Raw genomic sequence first — 10,094 nt, 5'->3', positions numbered from 1 at the left:
GTTACCTAAGAGGCAATCCCAAGCCTAGAAAACAGAGAACAGCCGTTTTGGGAATTGGAAGGTGGTGAGAAGTCCAGCTTCGACCCAACCTTCCAGAGCATTCTGCACCGTTTATTACTGGCGGTCATCACCGTGGAGCTGAGTCCAGGCTCTGGGCCAGACCCTGTGTGCATGTGTGTGCATGAAGGCGTGTACTCGAGTGTGCTTGCGCGTGTACCTACATATGTGTGTGTGTGCTTGTATGCACATGCCCTGGGACCTGTGGCTCTGGCCGTGGCCCTCCGAGGGTACCGTCCCCATTTCACAGCTGACGAAATGGAGCTCAGAAAGGACCCTCGCCTCCTTTGCAGAACTTTACTGTACTTCTCATCAAAGGATGGTTTTGGCCGTTGGTCCTGCAGTGCCTGGGAGCTCCTTGGTGGGGGCACGGGAGGTGTTGGCAGGTACTGAAGCCCCGGGGCCCCACCTGGCCCTGGAGTGTATCTGACATGATAAATGTCCACTGAGGGAAAGGGGAGAGGCTGATGAGAGCGGTGTCCTGAGCCGCCCAAGCCTCCGGCCCTGCCTTTCTGGAAGGTCAGTGGAGACCAGAGGTATTTCTGTTTTGAGGCGTTTAAACAGATGCTCCGACCTCAGCTCCAGCTAGGGTTTCTGGCTGCGCATACCACAGACCAAGGGGTTGGAGATTCCTTCCAGAGGCTCCCGGGGCAGGCCGGGGACCAGCCCTGGACCCAGCTTCCCCATCTAGGAAATGGGACGAGACTCGCCTGCAGAAGGTGGGCCCCTGGGTGGGACCCAGGTCCAAGGCCTGTCTAGAGGGTTGGTCCCCACCCCCAGCACTGTTGCCGGGTGGCTGCCAGGCCGGCCGGCCCGCACCTCGCCGCTCGGTCCACAGGAGGTGGTTGCAGCCTGCCCTCCCTCCCAAGAGGGCCCGTCGGCTCCCAGATGACCTGACCCCTTGTGTCTGGTCTGAGTCTCGTTTCCCCACTGTCTACAGGACGCAGCCCCTTTCTGCAGACGGGGAGACTGAGGCAGGGAGCTGCCGGCCAGCTGACCTTCACCAGTGGAGGTAGAAGGGTGCTCCCAAGCCCTTCGCCTCTTTCCCATACACTGCCCAGCCCCGAGTCCCGGTTCAGGTGTGCCTGCAGAACAGCATCGGCTCATTCTTGGTCCCTGGATCCAGACCTATGGGCCCCCGAATCTCTGTCCTGTTTTCCAGGAAGGGGTCAACAGCTTCAGCACCTTCTGCAAGCTGGTCATGATCCCAGGAGGTCAGGCCTCCCGGGGAGGCCATGTCCTCCCCGCCCGAGGCTGGCATTGGAGGAGGCCTGACCGGGGCCCGCCATGCACAGGCCACTCTTCCCTGCCAACCCCTCCCCACCCCAAGTGGTCATTTGAACTGGATTCGAAGGCCTGAGTCTGGCAGCGGCCCTGTGGTCACTCCAGAAGTCTGTGTAAGCACCCCTGAGGGCGTGTGGTTGTGGGGGGTCCCCTGCAGAGCTGCTGGCCCCCCGGCAGTGGAGGGGACCCCATCCCAGCGCGGAACACCTGGCCTGTGGTGGGTGGAGATTCCTCTTCCATCTTCAGCATCTAGTTCCCATGGTTTTTGTGTATTTTCTTGGTTCCTTCTAGAAGCTTCCTCAAGAGTGTTGGAGTGATGGGATCTGTTCAATACAAAGAAGATAAGCATGACCCCTGCACAAGGATGACGCACAAAATCATGAAGCGTTCCATGTTTTTAATAAAGCTTTGCTTAATTCGAAAAAATAAAAGAGAGAGTTGGAGTAATAGAATGTGTTCCTCTTGATCTTGGAACCAGTGACCCAGATGAGAAGCTGGGCTGAGCCCTGGTTCCTCTGCCCTTTCTGATGTGAGGTCGGCAGCCGCGTTGGCCAGAGGGGAGGCCCCTCCTGCAGCCCTGAGACCCCCCACCAGGGCATTACAGCCACCCGCCTCCCACCAGGCCGCAGGAGATACTCCTGAGGGGTGGCCCTTGGCTTCCCGTCCTCTCTGACTGCAAATTGCCTGATGGCCTTTCTAGGCACCTCCGACGGGTTAGGCTCTACCACGACCCTGGTCCTCACCCCTGCACGAGGGCATAGCTGCCCCTTTGGGAGGCCAGGGCACTTCCGGGCAGCAGTGCAGAGCACCGCATCGCTGTCCAGGGGCGACCATATACATGACCCCAACTGGGGCAGCTTGCACCCACCAGCCTGTCTCTCACCATCTGGAGCCTGGAAGCCCAAGATCTCGATGTGAGCAGGGCTGGTTCTTGCCCGAGAGTCTGAGGGAGGGTCCTTCCTGCCTCTTCCAGCTCAGGGGGCCTCCAAGTGTCCCCGAGCCTGTGGCCGCTTCTCTCCAGCCTCTGCTTTCATCATCACGTGGCTTCTCTCTCCCCTCTTCTCTGTCTCAGATGTCCCTCTGCCTCTCCCCTGTAAGGATTCAGGACTCACCTGGGTAAACCAGGACGATCTCACTTCAAGTTCCTTGATTCGATTACACCTGGGAAGAAAGAAAGTTAGTCGCTCAGTCATGTCTGACTCTTTGCAGCCCCATGGACTGTAGCCCACCAGACTCCTCTGCCCATGGCAAGAATTCTGGAGTGGGCTGCCATTTCCTTGTGAAGACCTTTTGTCTAAATAAGGTCACACTCGCAGGTTCCAGGTGGACATCCTTGGGGGACACAGTTCAGCCCCCCATCAGCAGGCCGCTCGGTCAGTGCTATTCCAAACTGTCCACTGCAGCACAGTGAACCCCACTTGAGATGGCTCCTCCTTTGCCTAGAGAGAGGGCTGGTGGGTGGCCAGTCTTAGAGCGTCCTGGAGCAGAGGCACGGCACATACTTGTGTGTGTGCACCAGGGGGCGGGCAAGGGGTCCTCTGGAGGGGACATGGAGAGAGCCAGGAGAGACGCCCCGGGAGAGGGCCGGCGGCCTCTCAACACTAGCTCGGTAAGGGGCTCCCCTCCCGGCACCCTGGGGGCCGAAGGGCTCAATGGTCTGGCTTCCCTGTGGCCTGCCAGGTTCCCAGTGCGCCCTCCCCAGACCCCCTGCACTCCGGGCCCCGGAACACGCTGGCATAGCCCCAGCAGGCCAAACCCAAAGATTGGAAGGTGGGCCCCCACGTCCCATAGCAGGCGAGGCCTGGGGAGAAAGCCTGTGAGTCTGAAACAGCGGGGAAGGCTGCTGCTCAATGCTAAACAAGCGGCCAGGTGAGCGGGGGAACAACCCAACTCTCCAGTCCCCGATTGATGAAATCGTCTCCATGGGAGGCTGAGTACAGGGCAGGACACCTGCTGGATGCACAGCGGCCTTCTGACTCTGTGAAAGCAACAGGGAAAAAAAAAAAGAACAAAAACATGCACCGAGCTACAGGAGAAAAATAACTCACTGGTTTCATTTCTATTTGCCAATGTCTGTGCTTTCTCTGTCTTTTCTACACTGAAAACGGATCATCTTTAAAATCGCAACACAGAAGTTCTAGAATCGACTATTTCCGAGACAGCAGACAAAGGATCCCTGAGGCACGGTTGAGTGACTCCAGTCGGTCAACACTGAGTGACCACATGCAGGGACGTCCGTGCGGCTTCAGTGGTCAAAGGTGTGTGGACAGCCCAGTCTTACGCGTCCCCAAGTGTCACCTTCCTCCCAAACATTCCCCGGCCTTGGGCACAATGGCCTGGCTGCTCCGGCCCCGCCAGCCGGAAACTTCCTGCCACTTCCTTGGAGGGTCAGGGGAGCTGCCCTCTTGGGTGGAATCCGTGCCTGCTCGAGGCGGTGACCTCCTCCTGGGGGCCACTTTGTGCTCAACAAAGCAGGCTTTTAACTCTGTGAAATGCTTTCGCGGTTCACGACCATGCCTCCTCCCGAGGGCTCCATGAAATTCTCGGAGACCTGTCACACCCAGCAAATCGGGAGGGCTTTGATTTAGCGGACAGATGCTTGCCAGCTGACACTCGGAGAGACTGAAGGAGGCGGGGAGAATTAAATAAGAAGTGGGGTGTCAGCTCCCAAAAGGTGGCATATCTCTGCCCTAATTCCTTGACGCCCAGTGTGGCTCAGAGGTCGGGGCTGTTAATGGGCAGGGAACAAATTGGGGGCTGCCACCTGTGGCTCTTCCAAAGGGGGAGGGGGCACCCCCTTTACAGTTCAGGGGCCAGTTTACTCTGAGCAAAGTCCAGGTGCTCCAGGGTCTGACACTCACCTGCTTTGTGGTGCTCCCCAGCCTCTCTGAGCTTCTTCCATGATGCTGATTCTTATAGGAAAGGTGGATCAGAAAGATACCCAGGCCTTAGGAGGCTTTGTTTGTCATCTTCCTGGTCTCTGTGAGTCGGGGGGCCCTGGCACAAGGCCACCATGCACAGTGGCCCAGGTTGTACACTGCACAACTCCACAGATCCTGGGGTGATGCAATATGGCAATGCTGCCCGGATAACTGTGGGGTGGGGTTGGGGAGAGAACGGACAGAGGAAAACCTTCCACCCCAACATGACACGACATAACGCGGCTCTTTTATTTGTGTGTTCATTTACTTTCATGCTTCCCCTGCTGACGGCTCTTGAGGGCTTGTCCACCTGAATGTCGCTGTTTCTCCAGCACCTAGCACCCGCCCAGCGTGACGTAGCTGCCTGGGAAATATGTCTGGCATGAACGAAGTCAGGGTTCGTGTGTGGGGTGAAGATGGGCAAAGGGAAATTTACGAGCTACAGGCTAGCCCAGAGCTCCGGGCAGCCGTGGGTGGACCACCTTCATTCTGTGTACTGCCCAGCCCGGTTTCCCCACGGGAAGGCTGAAGAAGTCGGGGTTTGGGGGTGCGGCTCAGGCAGGCTCTCAGAGACAACACAGCTGCTGACCTGTGTCTGGCGGGGAGGGAGGCAGTAAAACGATGGCCTTGCTTTCCGCCTGCAGCCGAGGGAAGACCGTGTGACCCGAAACTCAGGCCCTCAGTGCAGAGGTGTATGTACAGTGGCTTCCAGTTCAGGACAAACAGGAGCCCAACATGGCAGGAAAAATAAAAAACAGAGGAAACAGACCCGGCAACGGGGCGGCGCGGGGCGCGGCCTGCCCCCTTTTTTTTTTCTCCAATTCCCAAATTTTCTCTTAAGGCCACGAACTACATTTATAATGATTAAAAACAAAAAACTGATTAGAACTGGGGGAAAGATCACAGAAATGGGTAGGAACGTATACACAGGTAAATTTGTTCTAGTCTTACTCACTGGAGGAAGAAATGGAAGCCCACCTCAATGTCCAGCTCCTGGAGATGGTTTGATTCTCACACCATGGGTAGCTGTGCCGGTTGGGAGCAAGGTGGATTTGCCGGAGCTCAAGGTACTTAATAAACCCAGGCTTCTACACAATACCCATGTACAAGCCCGTTGTGATTATAAAGCAAATGTGCCCGTGGTGGTAAAATTACACAATCGAGAGGGCAGAAAAGGAAGCGTAAACTTAGCTCCGTACCCAGCAGCCCGCTTGCTAACAGGTTTTGGCTGGGACTTCTCCTCTCTGAGGCGTCCTCTGCACACACAAGCACTTACTGGGGAGCCTTTGGTTTTGTGTGGGCACATACTCATCCCACTGCCATTTCAAAGGGGGCTACATAGATGCAGAACAAAAAAGTTGGCTTTAAAAACAGTTGGCATCGTTCTGCAACGTAGAAGCTCCGCGTGCGCCGTGACCCGCAATCCCACTGCCCGGCAGGATCGGCCTGCCCCACCAGCCCTTCTGAGCAGCTACACTGCTATAGCTGGAGCCTGAAACAGTCCAGCCTTCCCTCTACAGGGGAATGGACAAATGAAGCATAGCATGGTCACACTGTGGGATATCACACAGCAAAGAAAGATGAATGAATTACGAGTCCATGGGACCACAGGAGCAAAACTCACAAACGTAACACAGAGGCAGAAGGCAAAGCACAGAGGTGGGTCCGGTTCAAACAAGGAAATTATTTTCACAAAAGTCAGAAGGGTGATTATGTTGGGGAAAGGAGGCTGGCCTGGGGCTGCAGCGGGGCCGGAAGGAGGGTTCTGGGTGCCGAGGGTCTCCTTCCTGTCTGGGTGTTGCTTCTGTGGGTCTTTGCCTCATAATAGTTGGTGAGTCTGTTTCACAGATAAGCTCATTTGTGTCATATTTTAGATTCCACGTATAAGTGATATCTTATGATACTTGTCTTTCTCTGACTCCACTTAGTATAATAATCTCTAGGTACATTTATGTTGCTGCAAATGACATTAGTTCATTCTCTTTTATGGCTAAGCAAAATTCCAGTGTATATATGTCTCACCTCTTCTTTATCCGTCTCTCTGTAGATGGACATTTAGGTTCTTTCCAGGTTTTGGCTATTGTAAATAGTGCTGCAGTCCATGAAGTCGCAAAGAGTCGGACACGACTTAGCGACTGAACAATAACAACAGTGAACAATAGGTTATATGGTGAGGGAGGGATGAATTAGCAGTTTCAGATTAGCAGATACAAACAACTGTACATAAAATAGATAAACAACAAGGTCCTACTGTTTAGCACTGAGAACTACATTCAATATCCTGCAATAAACCATGTTTTTCAGTTGCTAAGTTGTGTCTGAATCTTTGTGACCGCACGGGCTGAAGCATGCCAGGTTTCCTTATCCTTCACCAGCTCCCAGAGTTTGCTCAAACTCATGTCTATTGAGTCAATGATGCCATCCAACCATCTCATCCTCAGTCATCGCCTTTTCCTCCTGCCTTCAATCTTTCCCAGCATCAGGGTCTTTTCCTACGAGTCAGCTCTTCCCGTCAGGTGGCCAAAGTACTGGAGCTTCAGCTTCAGCATCAGTCCTTCTAATGAATATTCAGGATTGATTTCCTTTGGGATTGACTAGTTCGATCTCCTTGCAGTCCAGGGGACTCTCAAAAGTCTTCTCCAGAACCACAGTTTAAAAACATCAATTCTTTGGTGCTCAGCCTTCTTTATAGTCCAACTCTCATGTCATAATAAACCATAATGGAAAATAATATGAAAAAGAATATATATATATATACACACACACACATATATATATGTAGGACAGAATCACTTTGCCGTACATCAGAAACTAACACAACGTTGTAAATCAACTACACTTCAATTTTAAAAGGCTGCTAGTAAAACTGCACTATGTCTTTTATGTACTTTCTAGTATGTATGCTATTTTCCACAATAACGAGAAGAAGAAAGCAAAAGGTCCCAAGGAGAGACCCCAGATAGTAGTAGGCTGACCTCTGGAAGGTGAAATGCTGGGTAATTTCCACTTTCATGTTAATAAAATCATAACCATCCCCTGAGAGCTTGACATCTGTCATCTAATTTAATCCTCACAACAATTTTGAAACTAGCTTTTATTACCCGCCTTTCACACCTAGAGAACCCAAAGCCCAGCGAGGTGGATGGTGTTACACGGGAAGGTGGGATTCCTGCTCCCATCCTAGGGGGCCAGGCACTTGGATGGCTTGACTTCAAAAATGACCGTAGGTGACTTCTGTCAACACCACCAGAGAAGCCGGGCAGGAGGAAAGGCCGCCGCGGCCCGGCCGGGCTGGGCTCCAGGTGGCTGGACCTGGGCTGCCCTGGCTGCCTCAGCCTGGGGCCAAATGGTGGGGCCACTGAGGCTAGAGGAGTCCAGGGCTGCTGCCTTCCTCGGTGCTACAAGCAGGTTGTAAAGCACTTTGGGGACCAATTGACACCAGTATAGGGAATTGCACCCTCGAGGTGGTTTGTGACCCCATAAATTGCCCCGAGGTGGGAGGCAGCTGGGAGCAATGTAGCCAGTTCACCAGGGGCTGTGACTCTGGAGGTGTGGCATTCCACAGGGCTGTGGCCCTCGGCTGGGCGAGACCCTGGAGCAAAGGTGGACGAGTTCCAACCCCCCAGGGACAGAGCTGGGGTGCCTCTGGGCACTGTAGGCCACTGAGAGTGGGCTTGTGTACCTACCAGGAGCCTCATGGGGGTCCTCCTGGATACCCATGTCAAGGTGCCTTAGGTCCAGAGGTCAGAAGGGCCACACCAAGCACTCATGCCTTCCAGGTGTGGACAAGCCCGCCAGGAGCATTGGCTATGTTACCAAAGAGGAACCTGGCCTGCCTGCTTGCGTGCTCAGAAACACCAGTGCCACCCGATTTGGTGTCTGAGCACTTGCAGTATGCTGCGTCCTGGCCGTCCTGACATTTAAGGAATGGAGGGAGCCTCACAAGCTCCTGTTTCCAAGGGGGAAACTGAGGCCTGGAGAGCAAACCTGGCTCACCAAGTCCAGCGGGCTTTGTGATCCAAGACTTCCTGATCCAACTACAGCCAGTGCCCCCACTAGGCTATAAGATGTTCTTGCAACTGAGAAAAAGGTGCCCTCACTCTCTACAGACGCAGCCCCACACTGGGCATCCAGCTTGGTGGGCTGGCCAGAGTTCAGGCTGGGAGAGCCTTTGTGCAGTGTGCAACCTGCACAACTGTACAAGGCAGACCTGTCTGGGACTTGTGTGCAAGGTTGTGCACTCGTGTGTGTGTGTGTGTGTGTGTATAATGTATGTGTGCACTTCTCTGGACATCCTGCGGGTCACTCTCATCAGGTTCTCAAAGGGGTTTGTGGCCTTATAAAATGACAATGGTCTCTGGAACACTGGGGACTCCAGCAGCTCCTTGAGTCACCTAAGTTCAACAGGGCTCCCCCAGCCCGCAGTGCCAGGCCCACCTGGGGTTTGGGAGACAGAGTGGCTGCAGATTGCCTGGGAGCTGGGATTTTGTTCCCCATCTGTCAAAAGAACAATGCACTATCGTGTTGTATAACCCTCAGAGCAACACCACAAGACCACGGGTGCTGGGGTTACCTTCATTTTGGAGACCAGAGACCAAGGCTTGGAGGGGTGTGTGAACTCGCCCAGGTCCAAGTGGCAGGTGAGAGGTGGCGACTGCCTCATGTCGACGGCAGAGTCCAGGGTGGCCCAGGCCAGGGTGCATGTCCATCTGGGCCTCCGGACCCTGGAACCAGCACCCACAGACACGCAAGAGGACGTGGTGCCCCGCAGAATGCTGGCCACAGTGGAAAGGCCAGAAGGCTCCAGCATGGGAGGTTCCCCAGCACGCTGCCTCCTCGAGCGCTTCCCGCTCTGCTGTTTGTACTCAGGCCCTTGGGTCTGAATCGCCAGGGTCAGGTTTAAGAGCTGAAGGTCAGAGGTTGCCCAGGCACCCATGCCAGGCCAGAGGGCTGACCTTTGTGTGACCAAATCGAAGGACCCTGGGACCCAAAGAGGGGCTTCAGACCCCTGGCCGCCATCTGAAATGCTGCTTGGGGGTTGATCCTAATCACCCCTAATTTAGGGGCCAAATGGCCAATTAAGGGACCGTTTGAGAGTCAGAGAAGCAGAAGATGAATGGAGGAGACAGATGAAGCACAGCTGAAGCCCCGCGTCGGAGCTGGTCACGGGGTTCAGCCCGGGAGGGAGGGGGCCTCCTCTCTTGGCATCAGGGGACCGTGGGGTCTGTTATCCTCCCCCCCCCGTGTTGCCGAGGGCCCCCAAAGCCACCAGAGTCTCAATGGCAACATTTCCATGAGGTTCACTGCAAAGTGAGCCCCTGCAGCCGCTGGACGCCGGGGTCCCTGCCCCTGCCTGCTCACTATCGTCTAAACGCCCACCGGGCGCTTCTACCGAAGCCAGGACTCCTCCATCTAGACGAAGCAGAGTCCCCACCCTAGTGGAGCATCAGGTCTCCTGTGTCTGTGTGTCTGTGTGTGTCTGTGTGTGTGTGTGTGTGTGTGAGTGTCTCTATAAGAGAATCTGTGAGTGTGGGTGTGTGCAATTGTGTAGTGCATGTATGTGTCGGTGTGCATGGGTGTGCAAGAGTGAATGTGACATTGTGAATGTGTGTGCCTGTGTGTGACCAAGAAACACACAAGAAGTACACAAGCAGTGGAAACGTCAGACGATACCACCCCTGAACTGAGTGGCTTCACACAACCGACTCAGCTGGAAATCCCGTGTCCGGGAACTGGGGATTCTGTGACGTCTGCTCACGTGGCCCACTGGGCTCCCCAGAGTGGCTTTCACGCACAGAAGGCTAAGAAGTGCCTGTGGCTACTATCACGACC

General features: G+C 54.7%; 1 pseudogene; it reads left to right on the top strand.

Annotated features, from left to right (window-relative positions):
* Positions 1-1,639: 1,639 nt before the first annotated feature.
* LOC145524912 (U6 spliceosomal RNA) lies at positions 1,640-1,740 on the top strand (annotated as a pseudogene).
* Positions 1,741-10,094: the final 8,354 nt, after the last annotated feature.

The sequence above is a fragment of the Giraffa tippelskirchi genome, chromosome 10 (assembly GCF_054371585.1).
Source record: "Giraffa tippelskirchi isolate mGirTip1 chromosome 10, T2T-mGirTip1v1.2.pri, whole genome shotgun sequence".
Lineage (NCBI taxonomy): Eukaryota > Metazoa > Chordata > Mammalia > Artiodactyla > Giraffidae > Giraffa > Giraffa tippelskirchi.
The sequence above is the reverse complement of the archived record's forward strand: the minus strand, read 5'-3'. Positions and strand labels throughout refer to the sequence as shown.